This window comes from Sitophilus oryzae, unplaced genomic scaffold, assembly GCF_002938485.1.
Source record: "Sitophilus oryzae breed Bouriz unplaced genomic scaffold, Soryzae_2.0 scaffold_818_pilon_pilon, whole genome shotgun sequence".
Classification (NCBI taxonomy): domain Eukaryota; kingdom Metazoa; phylum Arthropoda; class Insecta; order Coleoptera; family Curculionidae; genus Sitophilus; species Sitophilus oryzae.
In genome coordinates this window covers 28,477-48,691 of record NW_022147437.1, presented here as the reverse complement: position 1 = coordinate 48,691, position 20,215 = coordinate 28,477, and positions in this window count along the sequence as shown.

The window sequence follows — 20,215 nt, the reverse complement described above, 5'->3', positions numbered from 1 at the left end:
AACGAATGCCCGACCACAGAATACCAAAACAAATTTTACTGTGGACACCTCGAGGCAGAAATAAAAGAGGAAGGCCGCGACGAAGCTGAAGGGAGGGTGTGGATAAAGAACTAGAAAATAGAGAAATACCTGATGATCTCTGGCTAAATAGACAAGAGTGGAGGTTAGGTGTCGGAAAACGCCGTAGAACGTTCTGAACCGACTTGTGATGTATATATATATATATATATATATATATATATATATATATATATATATATATATATATATATATATATATATATATATATATATATATAATATCACATTGGGGGTAAATAAAAACAGCTTGGTTTTCGCTATGAATAGCAATTGAGGTGACCATGGGGTAAACGAATTTTAATAAGCTCATGAAAAGGAACTTCGCTTTTCAGTCAGTAACTCAGATATTTTAGTAGTTCTGAAAGCATTTTTATATCTTCATTATTTTATAAAATTGACATGGAGTCGGACAGAAACCATCTACATTATATCATATTTGTATCTAAAAAGACAGAAACTGGTGTTTCGAATGGAAACCTTATTTCAAAAATATTTCGATTTAGCGCTATCTGTGTAGAAATTTCGAACTAGTCAGGTGACTAGTTTGGTTTGGTTGACAGGTGTCGATGACAGGTGTCAACAACGCCAATCAAAACTTCTGGTCAAAATAATTAAAACATTTTTATTTACTTATTATAACACAATTAAAACAAAAAATAATAAATCTCTGTAACGCGTATAATAAATTATTATAAAATCGCATAAGAAAAATATCTGTATTTGTACTCACTATATGTGTTTCCTTCTGCTTTTTTAATTATAGTACTATAAAAACTTGAAGAATGCTTAAATGCAAAAACTGCAGAACAAAATTCAAACAATAAAGGAAGGTTATGTTCTCATATTTGATAGAATATCAAATACATTTTAGAAACTTTTCAGGCACAAAACAGGTACGAAATCTGTAAATGTGAGCTACATTTGTTTCTTAAAAGTTTCGAAAAATTTGTGACACTAAGATCTTTATTGTTATAGCTTATGAAGCGACACCATATTTTGGTAAAATGTTTCGAAACAAAAAGCGTTTTATGTTACGAAACATATGTATCAAAAATGTGACGAAATGTTCGCAATGTTTCTCAGCAGAGATTTTGTTACGATTTTGTGTCTAAAAATGCTACATGGGTTAAATTTAAAAAAAATATATTTTGATAAATAACACCACTATGTGATAGGACATGAATTTGTATTGTGTCTAAAATATTATTAATAGCTTCTTCTCGATGCCATCCGAGACGAAATTCGCCCCATACCCCTGTACTATAATCGGGTTTCTATCGGAGGAAATTTAAATTGATTAAAAAAGGATTACAAACTTAAAAAAATAATTAATCATTAACCCTTAACAAAACGCTGCAAGATTTTTGTCCCGTTCCAACGACAATGGCCTTTAATGGTTCGCGTAGGCCACAATGATACCCGAGAATGTAAACTAACGATCCGTTTCATCGCCTGTCTTACCGATTGGCGAATACGTACACAGTGAAACGGAACAATGTGAAAAGACAAGAGGGATGATGCGTAGTCTCAACCCTGAAAGCGATGATATTTTTTTTATGGTTGGTAATAGTAGAAATCAGAGATACTACAATCAAAGTTTTTTATGATATCAGATACAAGATAATTTTGGAATAGGTATTTGAAATAGTAGATATCGTCCCATTGCTGCCAAAAGTCACTAACTTACTTTTTATTACTTCCGAGAAAAATGCGTCTAAAGATGAATTGCATTGCATAAAGATGTTATAGTTAGTAACTATTCGGTATTAAAATAAAACATAAATAGCCAGAAATCGTAGTTAATGACTTTTGCAATCGATTCTCCGCTTTAAAACATAGTGATTGAATTTGGTTGTTCGGAAAAATGTTAGTTAGTGACTTTTGGCAGCAATAGGACGATATAAAATACGCTTTTTATAAATACTTTTATAACAAAATACTTTTTGAAAGAAAAAAATTTTTTAAGGATATTTAGCTTATTAAATTAATAATAATTATTATGAAGAAGCATCTGAAAAAGTATATTTTTAATAAAATATACTTTCTCAGCGTTCAGCGACCCAATGTGAGTACATAATAATTAGTTAAAATTCTCTACTGAAGGGCAGGAGACTCAAATTTACAGTCTTGTATAAACAAATTTTTATTTAAAATTTTTACTATTTAAAAAAATGTAGCCACCGTGTTTCGGGATTAACGAAAAATCTGAATTAACGAATAACGTAAATCAGTATTTTATCACTTCATTCAGAAATAGTTTTATGTACTCCTCATGAAATTTTGAGGATAATGGTTACCATAAATGCGACATATTTTAAAGATAAAAAAGTGTCGACATATTTACAGGGATGTGCACATGGATTATCATCGGAATATTTTTCTAAATAAAGCATGTACGCCACTGATTTTTTTTTCTCTTAAGTAGTAAGCCGTTTAATGGCGATTAAAAGTTGTTTGTTGATATTTTGTCTATTTCGGTTTCCTTGATGAAATAAACGCAAGTTTTTATAATTTTGGCTTGATCCAAGTTTAATAGCAACCATAAAAAAAGTAAAATTATTAACTTATAAAAGTTTTAAATAAGTACTCCATTCCTATAGGCTTGGATATGGAAGTGCATAGTTTTGCAGAGTGCAGAGTTACAGGATGTTAAAACTTTTTAAGAACTGGGCCTTTTGTAATTATTTTAAATACCATTATATTTTTATTTGATATTGCTGTAGGTTGGACTAATAGTAATAATAACTAATAATTCGACAAAATATCAAGAGATAACTTTTAATTGGCATTAAACGGCCTACACAATTTTTCTTGAAAAATCTTCCTATTCTTCGTCTCTTTTTGAAAAATATTCCAGTGATTTATTGTAGTACATTTTACTCTTAAAATTTTTTTCTTCTTTTTTTTTCCAAGAATTGTTTTTACATTTCTAAAACTATTGTATATTATACAGGGTGTCCCAGAAATAAGTGCAAGTATTTTAACTGATAGTACAGTTCAACCCCAGAAACACGCCTATGAAGTTATTTTCGCGAAAAAATAATTTTGAAAATTCGGATATTTTTTAAAAAAATTTAAACCATTAAAAGTACTTGGAAGAAAACTATAATAAATTGAAAAAATATTATTAATTTAACACCCTGTAGCTACAAAACAAAGCAGAATCGGACCTATGTATATGTTACGGTTAAGGTCCGATGTTCGTGAATAACACAACAAAACAACCAAAAACATAACCTAACTCATACATTAACCTGAAACGGGACTTTAACATATATATGAAAAATAAACCTTATTTTTACGTGGGGAATCTCCCCACGAGAGATGGCACATGTTTTTTGAAACACCTTGTATATATGCTATTATTGCCTTATTTATTCTACTTCTTTTATGATCTGAATTGCTTGGAAATAAAATTTTTTCAAATATCCAGCGATTGTGTGGCTACTCCTGTGTGAGCTGTTCGATCTCCAACCGGTATGTTACTTCATTTATTTAAATAAAATATATTATAGGTATGGAAATAAAGCGACTAACGAATTGGCACTAGAAGGACGGCAATGGTAAACCACCTTGAGTATATTTGTCTGGTGTAAACTCTCAATAGTGCCATTCGGATTCGGCGATACAAACTTGATTCCATGTTTATGTAAAACACATATCACATACTTGTGATGCGTGTGCTCATGCCAAGAAATCATATACGCTCTGCATAGAGCTTGGCATCAGAAGAATAAAATATGTTTTCAATGTTTTTTTACTACAGCTATATTTTTATTACTCAAGCTATTTTCACAACAGTACCTATCTGATTCAGTAGAGTTTTATCTTATAACTCTCTTGGATTTTCAATTAAATTTAAAATACTTGTATTTTAACTTAATAGTGTCAACACTTAAATATAGATGTCAACTTGGATTTACATCAAATTGGGAAAATCATGTAAAATATAATTCTAGTAAACCAATTTGATGTAGGCCCAGGAGATCGGTTACCTGCATACTATCGACCCAGATAGGTTATTAAATAACATTAATAGTTAAACAATTAAAATACAACAATCTCGTGTCGATAATCAAAACACAGGTCACCGAAGTTCGATTTCCTCATGGTCGTAGCCGGGTGAGTGTAATTAGATTATAAACTATTGAACGACGTAACCAGCGATGACTACGAGGAATAGAAGAATGCTGAATAGAGCGGGGTTAGTCAGTTCAGTAGTCGCATTATGAGTTAATAGTCAATCAGTAGTGAGCCAGTTAAACAGCAGTTAGTCTTCAGTAGTCGTAGTTAGCCAAGTTAATTGATAAGACAGTAGTCAGCCAGCCAGTCAGGGAAGATGTTGTAAGTGCCGTAATAAACAAATCATCTCAGAATACCCCGTACTCTGTTTAGTCTTGGTATTTCCAAGAATTGTTTTTATATTTCTAAAACTATTGTATATTATATAATAAATAAATATTTTTTTGTTATAATGGTTGCTTTGATCAAAGGAGAAAACCTGGTATAAGCGATCCTAGCAAGAAACCGCCAAGCTAGGTCGCGGCAATATAACTGTTTAGAGTTGTTCCTGTTTATATTAATCATAACCAAAGACATTATAAATATAGACCGAACATCTCATTCATAAATACTCGTTGGTAGTGTATCAAACATTCCAATGTGTCAAACAAGGACAGAAGAGACAGAGAAGTCTAAAATTTCCGACCCCGGCAACTAGGCGCATTTGGATTGTTCTAATGGCCAGTGGCGTATCGTTTTTTGAAACGAATTTAATTAGTAAAGTAAAAGTAAACTAATTAGTAAAATGTTTACTCCATATTAATATACTACATTAACACTTTTTCGTCAGATGAGTTTTGTTATAAGGTCTAATATAATAATATAATTAATATCCCACATATACTTATGTTGAAACGTTAGTAGGTAGTTTCCGAAAATCGCTCCAACGTCGATTTTTAATTTAAACTTTAAGTTAATTCTATATAAACTTTCAGTTACTTTTGAATATTTATAGGGTGACTCAGGCTTCCGAAACAGTTTATATTAAGTTTGTGGTTGGTGACTTTTCTTTCAATTTTTTTTTCAGAATATGGAGGCAATGGTAAAGCACATTTTAGACATTTTTGTAAACATAGGTGGCCGGAACATATTTTCAAACTAAAGTTGTAGATTTGCCATTAAATTTCCATTCCAGAAATACCTAGGGTTGCCACCTGAATTACCTACAGCAAACAGAAATATTATTTTCGTCCAAATTTAATTAGAGATGTTATAAAACTTATAAATAAATTTTTCTTGTTTAGAATAGGCAACATTATTTAGAACTTCCCGTTTAATCTCAAATGATAATTTAGGTTTTAGTTTTACCTTTTTTGATCTTAAAAAGAACTTTTTAAAATTAGTAATTAGTAACGATTTAGTTAGTTCGCAATCGATAGCTTCCTGTAAAGCACTATGTAATAGTTGTTTAATCTTGTATTATTAATAACTTTTCCTATACCTAAAATCAATATTTAATGAGAAAATTGTGTTTTTTTGAAAATATAAGACAAGATTTGACTTTCGGTCTTCTTCTTGTATTATGATGGCTCTGATACGAGGCAATTACCTTTTAGTCTCTCAATAGAAGGCATTTATCATTAAAAGTATCAAATCTGTGTGCTACAGTATGGGATTTCTGTCGCATAATAATGAATATTACGTTTATTTACAAATCCATTACTTTTAAAGGTAGCTTCATCAGACAATCAAATTTTAGTTAAATGTCCCAGTCTTCATGAACTGTATTAAGCATATGTATTGCGGTTTGAATCACCCCGAGAATCACCCTGTATGTTGACAAAAATATTTTGAAAATGTGCGTTACAATGGCTCCCATCTTATGTAAAAAATTGAAATAAAAATTACAAACCTAAAACGTAATAGGTAAAAAGCTTTTTTGGAGGCCTGGGTCACTCTGTTATATAGGTATGTATAAAACTAGTAGCCTAAGAATTATTTACAGTTCGTCCCATTCTAAAAAACAGATAAACACACCGTACAAATAACTCTAGGAAGAGGTATTTGTACGGTGGTAAAAAATTGTTTAAACGAGGCCGAAGGGGCAGATATAATAATGCAATAAAATGTAAAAAAAGGGCGGGTAAACACCTTTGTTTATTTGTTGAGCAAAATACCTTTAGAATATCGTATATAATGACCAAAATATGATTTTAAGAAAAAAAATGTCACTTTCTGGCTTATAATAAAGTTTCAAATGCAACGTTTATATTAAAATTTGTTATGATCTACAACAGTTAAGTAGTAATTGAGACGAATTATAATTCAATTACCGGCTACTACGTTCTTGTTTTAATAGATCAAAATTCAACAAATATAATTAGAAATTATTTTAATTGTGAGAGGCTCCCTTGTGGGACGCCTCTGTACGGCAATTACGGCGCGGCGGAAACAATACCTACCTGTGAAGAGACAAATTCGGGTAATTTAAGCTTTTTTTCCACACATTTGACACTGTCGTACCATATTGAAAATTCGCAGATTCAAAGTACGTTAAACAAAAGCAAAAACTACTGAAAAACACTGAAAAGTTCACTTCGGACTTGATTCCGACTTCAAACACATCCTAAGCTAAACGTAGTACGCTATAACGGACCAATGGCCGTCGCGAGGGGTGGTGGGACGGACGGCTCATTTCATTCAGGAAGACTAGCAGCGACGTTGCCAATAGTTCTAGACGTTTCAGCACATTAAACAGTAAACATGTCCTTTAATAGTAACGCATATATCCTCTGGTTAATAACATATTATTACGCATGCTTCTTTAAAAATAAATTATTAATTTAATTAAGAAATTGAGATTTATTGATATCCGGTAAAGGTTTTAAAGTCACCTTTTCTGCAAATTAAACTAAGTAGATAGGCGCAAATTTGAGATGTGGCAATGTCGCCTTCTCTATCTCATTTGGTTTTTACAGTACGTAGTCAACCTCCGATTGTTTGATCGGGTTAAAATGTCTAATGTGATATCTGTTCTTACTAAATCTATGATCATAACCGAGAGGAATTTTCCAAATAATATTCGACGATTTTAAATATAAAGCGGAATTTAAAACTCCCGCATCGCACTTTACAATTCGGGATAATCGAAACACTCCCGCGGCGGTGTTCGGACAAACCTGTCAAATATGAAAAGCGATTGCATTTAAAATCGCTCGTAGTGGAGAGAAGACGAACGAAAGAAAGAACGGGGATCCCCGAAATCCATTTCCGATATCTGCATTATTTCTGAAGCTCCTTCAACGCCAACTTACATAATGAAAACGGGCGACGCCGTCGGGCCACAATGGGGCTCCGGTGGCGAGACGTCCCCACAATGGCCCCGCTTGCGTCTGACAGTTTGTGAAAAGGAGCGCGGCTACCGATAACGGTCGCCGCGCTGTTTCGCCGATAGATTTTTCTCGTTCGCCGGTAGGGCCTGCTATCCCGCAGATAAAACCTAATAAAATTAAGCGTCGCCCGATGTATAATGGGGTTCGTGGTATCGACAGAACGAAAATTAACATCGACACGTCGAAGGATTGAATTTTTGCAAATATCAGCTTAGTTGGATGTCGCTTTTATACTATCAATCAAAAATCATACATACTGTTACGTTTTTCGTCGGTTCCGTGTGGACAGAAAGTCTAATTTATTTAAACACAATCTATTTTACACTAAGTAACAAAACAATAACAATAAAACTACTTAAATAACTACTCACCGGCCACTAAAAACTAGTCTCACTTTCAAAGTTGGATTTCTCGCGAACCACTCATTAGATTTTAATGATTTTTTTTTAAATTGTAAATTGATTCCTTCTTAACGGATGCTACGTCAGAAATTTTTATTCCAAATTTATTTTGAGCATATACAGGGCACAACAATAAGACTAAGTTTTTTGCCCGAACTTTGGAACACCCTGAAGGGTGCAGCAGCTGTAGTAGCTATTGCTAAATCAAATCACATCTTTTGTAAGCATTTTGTTTTTTTAATCACGACATTATCTCTGTTTGTATTGGAGATACGCTGCTTCAAAACGAACGTCTCGGAAAAATGCTTCACAGGCAAAACCGCGAAGGCGATACATCCGTGAAAAGGACTTTAGTTCATTCCCAATTCACATGTAAACTCGAAAACTGAAGACGTGCTCGGCGATGTTTTGGAAGTAGCTGGGGTCCTGTGGCACGCCTCCTTGCAGACAAGCTGTTTTCTTCACGGTTCTCAGTTCTTCAGTTCTATGCACGGCTTGTAGCAGATGTTGATTCTGAAACGCTGCAATTCTACGATTTCGTAAAGTATTCAGGACAATAAAGCGGTCGTCAATTGCATTTGTCTTCCGTTTTCTTCCGGAACCCATTCGCCTGGTGAAATTTCCGTCAGTCATTAGAAATTTCATTCAGTCATCCTGGACTGTTGTTCGTGGTATTGTTGAAGCGATATACCAGTCTTAATACCAAGCGATATACCAGTCATAAAACTGATAATTTCTGCCTCCAAAACAAAAAGCCTGACAACATCAAAAATACCTATCAGATGTAAGATTGTCGTGGACAATAAAATAATTACAAGAAATTAGATTTAAATATCTCGGTATAGAGCTATCCGGTTATAGCGATATCTAAACAGAGCAATGAGAGTGGCTGGTTGTCTGAACGACGCCATATGGAAAAATAATCATATAGGTGTCGAGGTCAAATCAAGAATATACAAGGGTGTCGTTAGACTCATAATGACCTACACAGCAGAAACCAGATCGGATATAGAAAAAACAAAAAGATTCTTGGAAACAGGCGAAATGAAAATCCTCCCTAAAATAGCAGGTAGAACGCTACTAGATAGAGATCGAAACGAGAACATAATGCGAACATGCAAGGTGGAGAATGGATGGAACATAAGGCGAACATGGAAGATGGAGAATGAGCATCAAGCAGTGGGAACAACCACATCAACTGAGAATGGACGAAGGAAGAACAGTAAGGACAGCTCGAGACAAATCACCAATGGAAAGAAAAAGCATGGGAAGGCCAAGAAATAGATGGAGCTACGTTATAGTACGAGAGCTAGCAACGTCTGAAAAACAAGTATTTTAAGACGTCTGGCTCTTTGATATATCTTTTACTATGCTCTCTAGAACAGCATGCGGCCCGTCTGGCTGCCGGTAAACGTTGCGTTCCCTACTGCGCATTGAAAGAAGATCCTATATTTTTATTAGTCCTTTAAATCCTAGTATTGAATATAAACCGACCGAGTCTCCTTAGCTCAGCGCGTAGAATTTCTGCCTATCAAGCGAGGAGTCAGATAGGCAGAAACTCTACGCACTGCGCTATGGAGACATGTTCGATTTATATTCAATACTAGAATTTATAGGACTAAATTAAAAAAAAAATATATAGGATCTTCTTTCGATGCGCAGTAGTGAACGCAACGGGTATCGGCAGCCAAACAGGCCGCATGATGTTCTAGAGAGCATAGTAAAAGATATATCAAAGAGCCAGACGTCTTAAAATACTTTCTCGAAAACGTTGCTAGCTCTTAGACTATTACCATCGATTAAAACTGTAGGCGTGCTGTGAGGAATGAACAGGCAATTTGCCTTATACAGGGTGTCATTGAAATGGTGTAAAAAAAAAATAAATAGTAAACAAAGTTCCTATAAGTATAGGGCGGAAAATGCATATTAAGGGAGTTAGGGGCACTGAAAGGGTGAATTTAAAGAAAGGTTGTTTTGAAATTGCAGGCTTAAAAAACGAGATAAAATTTCGAAAAAAAATCCTCTGCCATAACTTTTGACCCTAAATCAATTGGTGATACTGAAAAATGATTTGGAAAAGCGGAAATGGTAGTTTTTGCAAGGGTAGGGGGTTGTTTCGTGAATAACTTTTTTGAGGTTATTTTTTTGCAACGTGGGTTCATTTTTTGAAAACTACATACTACATACATACATTTACATACGTACATTTTTCTACAAAAAAGGTACTATTGTTGCACATCGCCCAGAGCGATGGTTTTCGAGAAAATTGAAGGCAAAGAGTTTGCTCTGATGGGTTGCCAACTGGTTAATCAACATAAACTTCTGAAAGTTATGGCGGTTCAAAAGTAACCAAGTAGTTCAAAATTTAAAATCAAATAATTAATTAAAAAATCAAAATTTCATGATTTTTAAAACATCTTATTGCTTTAAAAAACAAAAGAATCCACTAGATTTCTGCTTCTGGGCCCACTTGAAAGCTTTGGTTTACTCAGTGCCGATTAATACTGAAGAGCAACTACGGCAACGCATTATTGACTCTTCCAATCAAATTTGGGTAACACCAAGGATACTCCACGGGGTACGCAGATCTTGGAGCAGATGTCTGCATTGAAATGAATGGTGGTCACTATAAACATTTACTATGAATGAATTAAGGAATGCATTATTTTAATAAGGAATTTTGGTAATTGGTTTATTTCGTTTTTAAAGCATTAAGATGTTTTAAAAATCATGAAATTTGTATTTTCCAATTAATTATTTAATAACTACTTGCTTACTTTTGAACCGCCGTAACTTCATAAATTTATGTTGATTAACCAGTTAGCAACCCATCAAAGCAAACTCTTTGCCTCCAATTTTCTCGAAAACCATCGCTCTGGGCGATATTCAACAAGAGTATTTTTTTTGTAGGAAAAAAGATGTAGTTTTCAAAAAATGATCCCACGAAACAACCCCCTACCCTTGCAAAAACTACCCTTCCCGCTTTTCTCTTTTTACCCACTCTTTTTTTTTACTTTCTCTTTTTTTTTTTTTTTTTTTTTTACTAGTTGATCCCCAAATTTGACTTACGGTACATACTTGGCTTGTAAGTTGTGAAGATGAAAGCACGGAACCTCAGTCTTAGCAATGTTTGGGCGAAGCCTCCACTTGTGAAAGTAGTCATTTCATTTCTGCAAGTCAACTGAAAATATTTCGGAAACTATGCATTTTCGAAACACAGTTTAAAAGGGGTGAATATAGAGTTCTAATAGTTCTATCCGTAAAGACCTCATTGGTCGTTTAGCTACTTACCGTTTCCGAGAGGAAACATGTTTTTTTTATTTACACCTTTATTTCTTTTTTGGGCTGGTATAATTTAATGTAGAGATCAAAATGCCAAAATTTTCGAAGTGACTTCCATTCTTAATTTCAACGTTAACACCTTAAAAATTATTTAGAATAATAAAAAAGGTCCTCTTCTAAAAAACACGGATTTTTGTATCGGACTATTATTACCAGCAATGACTGACGGAAACGTCACTCTGGCATATTTATACATAAAGCTGACAATGTGACTTTTATTTCATCTGATTTCATCTTTCACTTAAATCAAAGACTTAAATCATATCTAAATTACGTCAAAGTCATTGCTCAATTTAGTTTTAAGTATTTAAAATTCTTGTATAATGTTTAGAGAAATATTTATTGCTACTATTCTTGTTACATTCACTTTAAAACCATGTTTATCAGCAAATTGTACGTGTTCACAAGAAACATTAAATTCGACAGAAGAAGCAATGCCGCCAATTACAAGTCCATCAAATTTAACCGAAGAGGCAGACACAGCTGTAACATGTGGTTTAAAATCAACGGGGAAAGAATTTTGCCCTCCGGAAAAGAAACCCACCGAAAAACAAACTAATTGTATTCCTTTCCCCGATGATCCAACAGAACCACCGGAAAATGAAGTTATTTTCAGTACTAGGAACGAACCTACTGCTCAAAGTTACTGCAAAATGTGTGGCTTGAAATTAACTTCTGATGGAAGTGCCGTAACAGTTCAATGTAGCCAATGCTCTGAAATTATAGGAAACAAAAGGAAATAAAAAGAAAAAGTAATTAGAGGTGAAATAAAGTTCAATGTATTAAAGTAAATGAATGCGCCAACCATTCGTTTCGAATTAAAATAATTAATAATCAGTTTATATAAAATTCATGTCTGTAATATGCTGTAACAGCTTTGTTGTTATATTGTACGGAGAATGTAATAATTGTAAAATGTGAATGTAAGCAATTCAATAAATTAAAATTTGGTTATGTCTAGTACTATACAAGGTGGAGTCTCTCATACTAAGCGGAGGCTCCAAGGAGAGCGACTGTTTGTATTGAAATGAAATTTTGTGAGCATATGTAGGTTAATTCAGAGCACTTTCTAAAATTATACTAGTTCTACAGGGTACCCTTAAAAAAAGTTACTCATCAAAGTTGTGTTTTTTGTAATGGAACACCCTATTGTGTATATTAATTGATTTCTATATTCTTGGATAAAAATAATGGTGAGTTTTACTAGGGAAGTATATAACTGAAATGTAAGATTTTTGACTTATTTGAAATTTTCTAAAAATAAAGAACAATTTTGAAATTTCAATAAAGGTTACCTAAATTTGAATTTAACCGGTATAGCCTAATATGTAGTTAAAATTACTATTGTACTTTAAATCAAATTAAAACTTGACGCAAAAAGTTATACAGGGTGAGGCAAAATTAATGTTGAACATTGGTCACCTTTAAAAGCAAGTTATTCCTTTAGTTTAAATGGAATACCCAGTATATTTTTCCGATATTCAATGGGGAATTCATGTCTCTTCCAAATACTATTAAGGTTGCCTAGCATCAACTATTATCAGAAAACAACTCGCTGCAGTATAATGTAATCAGTTTTCGGCATCCGCAAGCATTTCCATATTTTTTAGCATTTCAAAATATCATATAACAAAAACCAAATCAATGTTTTCATAATTTGCCTGTGTATGATAGTTCGAATTTAATCAGGTTAGTTAAAGGTTCTAAATATATGCCATCTCTTAATATTTTAATATAATAATATAACGACCATAAATTATAACTAAATTAGACGTTACAAAGATATACAGTATGTCCCCAGAATCTCTTTACAAGAGGAAACACTTTTTTATTATTAACATTTTGAGAAAAATATATTCTTAGTTAAAATTTTTGCACGTTTTAAAATAGTCAGTTTATAATCATCTGCTGATGATGCTAACATGGTTAGCGAAACGCGCGTCCAGTGTAAAAGTAAAAGTGTTTTGGTGTATTGTGGTGATTTAGCAGTTTATAATTATCTGCTGATGATGCTAACATAGTTAGCGAAACGCGCGTCCAGTGTAAAAGTAAAAGTGTTTTGGTGTATTGTGGTGATTTAGTTAACCCCGTTTATGATTTTCCAAACTCCCACACATTGTAAAAAAATCAATGTCCTTAAATCAAAAAGCGTTCCCATGGTAATATAACTTCGATTTCATTCTTTGGTAGATGGTTATTATGTATTTTGGTATTAACGTCATAATTATTTTTTGCTATTGTTAAAGTATCACATTTTCCGATAACTATTATCACCCTTTCCGTAGCACTGGATTAAATAAATTTTGTGCTTCTTTAACACGGACAGAATAAAGATAGATAGAATAGATAATAAAATCAATGGCGCCATTGATTTTAGAATGTTTTCATGCAGCCAAAGAGAGAAATGTTTGTTATTGTAATTCAAAAGAAAATTACAATTTCTGCCAAATGTTCGATGTCGTCTGTCAAAATCTTCCTTGACGCATTGGACAGACTTTAGTAAGTTATATTGAATATATGTCAAATGTCAACTCTGTTAAAAGTCAAAACAGCTCATCTTGAATGTGATAAACTTAGCAGAAGAGATCTTATGCCCATTGTAAATAATGTAAGAAAAAGAAAAAAAGGAAAAGAAAAAAAGTCGACATATATAAAAAGAGTTTAATTTTGGTTTGCAACCATAAATAAGCACTATATTATTAAATACAAGTAATATTTTACTCATATTAAAACCACGTCAGCTTTTCAATTGTGTTCTTATATCTAGATCCCTTGTCATATATATATGAAAACTAAAATTAAAAGTCCCTTTCAATACCCGCCGAATTGAAATATATATACCGAATGGAAATTTCAGATTTTATTCACGTCAATGTCTGTATCGCGTTTCCTGCAAACTTGCCACGACAAAAAGAGATACGCGAAACGTAACAAAAAGCAAACTCAATTTTCGATTCAATCAGTCGCAAAATACACAAAGCCCGTTCTTGATTAGACGGACATACTTACGGGGGTAGGGAGAGCGCGCGGGACGCGGCAGGGGTGGCGGAGGGAAAATGGCAACCGTGCCGAACGGAAACCCATTGTGAACGCACAGATTCGAAATTTTAATCAAGAGAGCACCTCTTCTGCCTGATGTGCGGAATTAAACGTCAGCGGCATCGAACGTCCCGATGGACCGACCGTAGTGGCGTCGTAGTTTTTTCTTTATTTTGAACGGTCCGCCGGCTGACAGGTAAAATTCGGCCTTTCATATGCGGTCAAATTGTGATGCAGGCGACGTGTCTGGTTTTTGTGCCAGCAGTTAGGATGGGTTTGAGACCGGGGCAGAATTTAAAACCGATTCGTTTTGTTATTTTTAATAACGTCCTATTTAAAAGTTCATTTCTAAGGGTGTGTAACTAACAAAAAAATAAAAAAATCAATGAGTTTCGCTCGAATAAAATCGCCTATCAGTTTTTCGGAAGGGAAATTGTAAATACGCCGCAAGAATTGTAATAGATAAAAACTTGTTTGATTTCTATATTGGGCAATTTCTTATTCTCTCAAAAAAACTCTTTTACTTTCTCTAACTACGAGATTCTATCTTGTTGTTATCTTTTGTGTAGTATAATTTTTTTCCTATCTTTTTTCCCTTTTCATATTTTTCAACGCTTTTTTATGGTGGTTAAGAATTATTCTATTAAAAGGTAATATTTTTATACCTTTCAGCTTATTTAGGTCATTCTGTGGAATTCATCCAGTTTTAATTTCATAAACATATCCATTCTCTTCTTCACCGTTATACAGGGTGAGTCTTTATTCTTCTTATTTAATTGTAAGTGCAAATATTTTTAGGGGTTGTATATTTCGTCTATGAGGTTTTTTTCGTTAAAAACAGATGTTGAAAATCGTGCATTTTCTTTTAAATGTCCTGTTTATTTTTCGAAAACTTTTTAGAACTGCCAGGTCACCGCAAAATTTTCCCACGGTATAATTATTTCTTAATCCCTGATATTACCATGGTTATGGCAATAAAAGGGATGCAAATACAGAAAAATCCGGTTAGGTTTTTTTTTAAATTTTCAAACTTAAATAACTAGGTTATTTTGGACTTATCTTAAAAATGGTAAAGAGAAAATATGTTTCTTTTATCGAGATCTATCAGCCCTGAAAATATTTACACTTATTTAAAAGCCTGTATAATTACTTAATACAACCCTCTATTTCAAGTTACAGTTCTACAAACTATATACATGTAACATTTAATTTACTTTAAAATCTGCTGATGTTGCGCACACTAAAATATTCATTAAGATACTAAGAGATAGGATATATTTGGAACCTTAACCTAACCAGACAAAATTCGACGTATCATATACAGGCAAATTATGATAATGTCGATATACCTGATTTATGGTATGTTTTTTTAAGATGTATAAATGAGTGCGGAAATGCTTACTGATACAGAAAAAGTGACTTGTATTAAACTGCAGCGTGTTCATAACCTTAATTTTTACAAGTGCTTTATAGCTAGGATCATAGATGCTGCGGTTAGTGTTTTTTAATATCGTTTTTTAAAATCGAGTGTTCCGTTTCATTTCTCCAACAGTGTATAAAGTTTGTTTCCTCCTTATTGTATTCCTAGATATAAAAGGATTATAATTATTATCTAGTACGCTTTGATGCAGCATAATTTTTTTTAAATATTTTCACTAATCAATACTTTTTTTGATATATTATTTACATTCTTACTGCTCTTATAATCATAGTATGTTAAAACTCCCCGTCGACACAAATGTCAAATTAAATGTTTAGGCCTATGGTTTAGGCTTTTTTTGACAACACAAACAGTTTTTGAGATATATTTTTAATGCAAATTGATTTAGATATCGATAATAAAGAAAAAATAATTTTTAGATGCTCCCTCAAATCGCACCTGAATAATAAACAATGATCATATAATTAATTACTTTTTTATGTATAAGGAGTGAAGAAAGAATTATTTTTTATTTGAATCTACCCCTGAATTTACCTAAAATGAGGAAAAAGCTTAAATAACAGTAATGTTGGACATCAAGTTTAGTAACGAATTTTCCTCTGACAGGAATGGCTTGATAAGCTCTAGAATAAAAGCTGTAGAATAAAACGAACATTTCCACTTGCTTCCAAAGCCCCAATAAATATTTTTAAACGTATTTACCGTTGCCATTTCAACGTTAGACGAAGAGCTACAACTAATAATTTAAAACAGAAGTCATCTAAAAATATGTTAAGCTTAAATCCATATGTTACAATGTTTCTGTATGTTGTAGCTGTACCAAACCAAACCAAAGCAAACTCTGACTCCTCGCTTCATCGGCGGAACCTCTACGCGCTGCGCTATGGAGACTCTCTCGGTTTATATTCAATACTGGAATTTAAAGAAATAATAAAAAATATAGAATCTTTTTTCAATGGGCAGTAGGGAACGCATCGTTCACCGGCAGCCAGACGGGCCGCATGCTGTTTCAGAGAGCATAGTAAACGATATATTAAATAGCCAGCTTTCTTAAAATACTTGTTTTCCCGACGTTGTTAGCTCTCATACTTTTATGTAGCGAAACCATATTTGGGTAAAATGTTTCGAAACAAAAAGCGATTTGTGTTACAAAACATATGTATCAAAAATGTGACGAAACTGCCCCGCAATGTTTCTCAGCAGAGATTTTATTTCGATTTTGTGTCTAAAAATGCTACTGGAGAAGGTATCCTCCGGACACGGAAAAGGCAGAAGAAGAATATACGACCAGCAAGATCAAACAGTATAGGACATAAAGAATCACAGTTAGAATAGCATGATCCAAATTATTTTAAACATTTCTTAATTGTAGGTTTAAGATTTCACAAATCTTACTCAAATAGTTAGCTATTTTAGACAGTCCTCTTTGTGCTTGATTTATTTCGAACCGCTTCGCTTATTCGAAACATATCGATGCTTTTCCGCCAATATTCAAACCTCCTCCACCTCGCCTTGTTGTTCTGCGAACAACAACCAGTCCCATTTTCTCTTCTCTATTCAACCGTTCCCCCTGTTCGAACACTATTAATTAAAACCATCTGTACAGTAACGCGCGGCAAAGCGATCTCAAGAAAACAAACACATGCAAAATAACGTTTGAATAGGAACCTGACTGTGATGGAAAATTACGGGGATGAAAGGAGAGGATTCGAGGCGGGTTTCTTTCGATATTTGACGCCTCACCCTCTGGTTTAATCGAAAACTCTTAACCCTTGAACGGGGGAGTGTTGATGAATAGGGGATTCTGTTGTGGGGGACGAATAGAAAGGTAATAATACTGGGTTTTTTAGTTTAGATTTTTTATTTTAATGGTATTTAATTACTGCATCATCATTTACCAGGAGAAATAAAAAAAGGTACTAGTTGGAATAAAAAATAAAAAAGGTACTAGTTTGAAATAAATGTCCACAATAGTATTAAATATAATTGAACAGAGGTGGAAATTTTGCAAGTTTCTTATATCATTGCTTTCAAATTATCTACGATTTCCTAGCAGAAAATAATCTCTGAATAAAAAACTTTGTTCTAATCTCATAGAGTTGAGATTCTCATACTCTTAAATTCAAGAAGATATTTCTATCCGTGCATCCATGAATAATTTGGTTTTTTTTTGTTGGCTAATTGTAAAAGAATGTAAAAAACTTGGGACTGACTCTATTCTAAATTTGGTTTGGTCTGGTTTGATTGATATGAATTGAAATGTAAAGTAAACAAATTGATGCTTTTGACTTTCATTTCGATTTTCACGTTTCATTTTTCTTAATTTAATTTAAACAGGGTGAGTCTTAAATAAGTGCAAATATTTTCAGGATAGGTGGGTCTCTTTCAAATAAATCCAAAATAACAGTTATTTTACTTAAGAGTAAATTAACTTTGAAAGTTATAGATATAAGAGTTATTTGATTTTTTTTTCAAATTTCCAAAAAAAAAAGATATTTTTGCTTAAAATTTGAGCAACTGGATCTTTTCTGGATTTTCTTTCTTGTAAATTTAATGTACTACCTACATATGTTGTCATATTATCAAGAAATTGTGTTTTTCAACTAAAAACTAAAAAAATTTTCAAAAATTTTTTCAAAATAGTTCATTCCGGTACTAACTACATTGTAACATTATTTTTGCTTCCAGTACTTTCCATTATCAAGTCCGGTAAAAGTAAAGGTGTCGAGATTAGCTTACATAACTAAATGGACATAATAATTTTTTAAATAGTCTAGTAGTTTACTATAAAAAAGAATATGTGATATTTTAAATAGTCTTGAAAAATTTGATATTCTTGAACCTCGTTTCTAAATATTCTAAAAATTTAGATTTTCTTGGGATTTAGATTCGGGAAAAACGCTGATTGATAATAAGCTTTCATAAGTTTTCATTTGGTTTTCATTATCTTTATTTGGTTTAAAAAACCAAACGTTTCGGCTAACATTATAGCCTTTATCAATATTGTGTCGACCCTGCTGGCAAGCGAAACCTTGGGTCGGCGTTTACATGTGTAGGTGTGAATCCCTATAGGCAATCTAGAAGGTCGGAGAGAGCAAAAATACGAAGTATTTATTACATTACCACTTAATCTGACGCTAGATTCCATGAGCTTGGGAAAATACTTACCTTCTGTCTTTATTAAGTACATCTTATTTTGCTAAGCGCATTGACCGTACTCTTCGTACACACGAAAATCAAGAAACTCAAGACACCCAAGACAAGAAACGCCAGCCCTAGTATAACAAAGTACAATTTCAATTCATTTGTCACAAAAATCTATGTTTTTTTTTGGGAGAAAAAGAAAACATTTATACAAATCACGAATACAGAGTTAAAATTGAAAAGTAAAAAGTTTATATACAAAAAAACCTTAAGAAGTTTAGTGTGACAATGATCAATAATCCTTTACAAAAATAATCCTTTACAAAACATATTTTTTTTCATACTTATTTACCCGCCATCGAAAGTTAAAAATAAAATCTTACAACACTTACCACATCAAAAAAATAGTGTCGAATATAATCAAAAAATACATATAAAATATTCACACCACACACCACATAATATTTACTGCCATTAATAAACTAATATAAACTTTGTGTTTTACACAAAATGATCCTTTTTCCAACCTTTACACAATGTGATGCTTTTTCGCTTAGGAATATCCATTTGAGGATTTTTTCTTGTAAATTTTGCTATACCTACAAATATCCAAACGTGGATACAATGAAAGGGTTAAAGTAAAGGTGTCGAGATTAGCTAGCATAACTAAATAGAGGTAATGATTTTTAGGCTATTAGGATCGGCAAAAAAAAGTTTTTTTAATTTCACTCAAAATGAGTTATTTGGGTCATAAATGACCTAAATAAAAAATATTTTCATGGTGTCTGTCTGTCTGTCTGTCCGTTTGTAACACGATAACTCAAAAACCGCTGAACCGATTTTAACCAAATTTGGCACAAAAATACTGTGGCACCCGAGAATCTGGCTATTAGTTTTTGGTGGTGGGGCTGGGGGGTTGGTAAGGGGGTATGGGAGGGGGTTAAAAAATTTAAAAAATCGTAACTCCAAAATTACAGTAGCTAGCGAAACGCGGTTTTAAAATTAAGATTAGGAATAATATTTGCAACAAAATTTGTAATAACATTAAAATCAGTCAGTCGCATCAAAGTCGCAGTTTTCGAGATATTAACATATTTTAGTATGGGCGGCTATACGTGCCTCCCGGCGCCAATTTTTAAATAGAATCGAATAGTTTACTATAAAAAATATTATGTAACTAATAATATATATAAAAATATCTTAAATAGCTAGTTGCCTTGTAAAGCTATCATCCTCGATATATAATAAAATCCACAATTCTACCTTCTTCAACAACCAATTCCATTTTTCCCCGACGTTTCAATATCCATTTGGATGGTTCGTCTTGGCACGCTCATAAAGCGGCTTCTGAAGGAAATTCATTACCACCACAG